Below are 944 nucleotides of genomic sequence, written 5' to 3' on the forward strand. Positions count from 1 at the left end.
TATTAACTGCTTAGCAAACACCTTAGCAACCACCTGGAAAACGTTAGCAACTGCCTAGCAACCACTTAGCAACACCTTAGCAACCACCTGGAAAACGTTAGCAACTGCCTAGCAACCACATAGTAACCACCTGGATTTCATTAGCAACGTCCTAGCAACCACTTAGCAACCACTTTAGAAATTATAGCAACTGCCTAGCAAACAGTTAGCAACACCTTAGCAACCACCAGGAAAACATTAGAAACTGCCTAGCAACAGCTTAGCAACCACTTAGCAACCACCTGGAAAACATTGGCAACTGCCTAGCAACCACTTAGCAACAACTTAGCAACCACCTGGAAAACGTTAGCAACTGCCTAGCAACCACTTAGTAACCACCTGGAATACGTTAGCAACTTCCTAGCAACCACTTAGCAACAACTTTAGAAATTATAGCAACTGCCTAGCAACCAGTTGGCAACACCTTAGCAACCACCAGGAAAACATTAGAAACTGCCTAGCAACAGCTTAGCAACCACTTAGCAACCACCTGGAAAACGTTGGCAACTGCCTAGCAACCACTTAGCAACCACTTTAGAAACGATAGCAACTGCCTAGCAACCACTTAGCAACACCTTAACAACCACTAGGAAAACGTTAGCAACTGCCTAGCAACCACTTAGCAACACCTTAGCAACCACCTAGAAAACGTTATCAACTGCATAGCAACCACCTAGCAACAACTTAGCAACCACTAGGAAAACGTTAGCAACTGCCTAGCAACCACTTAGCAACCACTTTAGAAATGATAGCAACTGCCTAGCAACCACTTAGCAACACCTAAGCAACCACCTGGAAAACGTTAGCAACTGCCTAGCAACAGCTTAGCAACCACTTTAGAAATTAAAGCAACTGCCTAGCAACCACTTAGCAACCACATGGAAAACGTTAGCAACTGCCTAGCA

This window comes from Astyanax mexicanus, chromosome 10, assembly GCF_023375975.1.
Source record: "Astyanax mexicanus isolate ESR-SI-001 chromosome 10, AstMex3_surface, whole genome shotgun sequence".
NCBI classification, from domain to species: Eukaryota; Metazoa; Chordata; class Actinopteri; order Characiformes; family Acestrorhamphidae; genus Astyanax; species Astyanax mexicanus.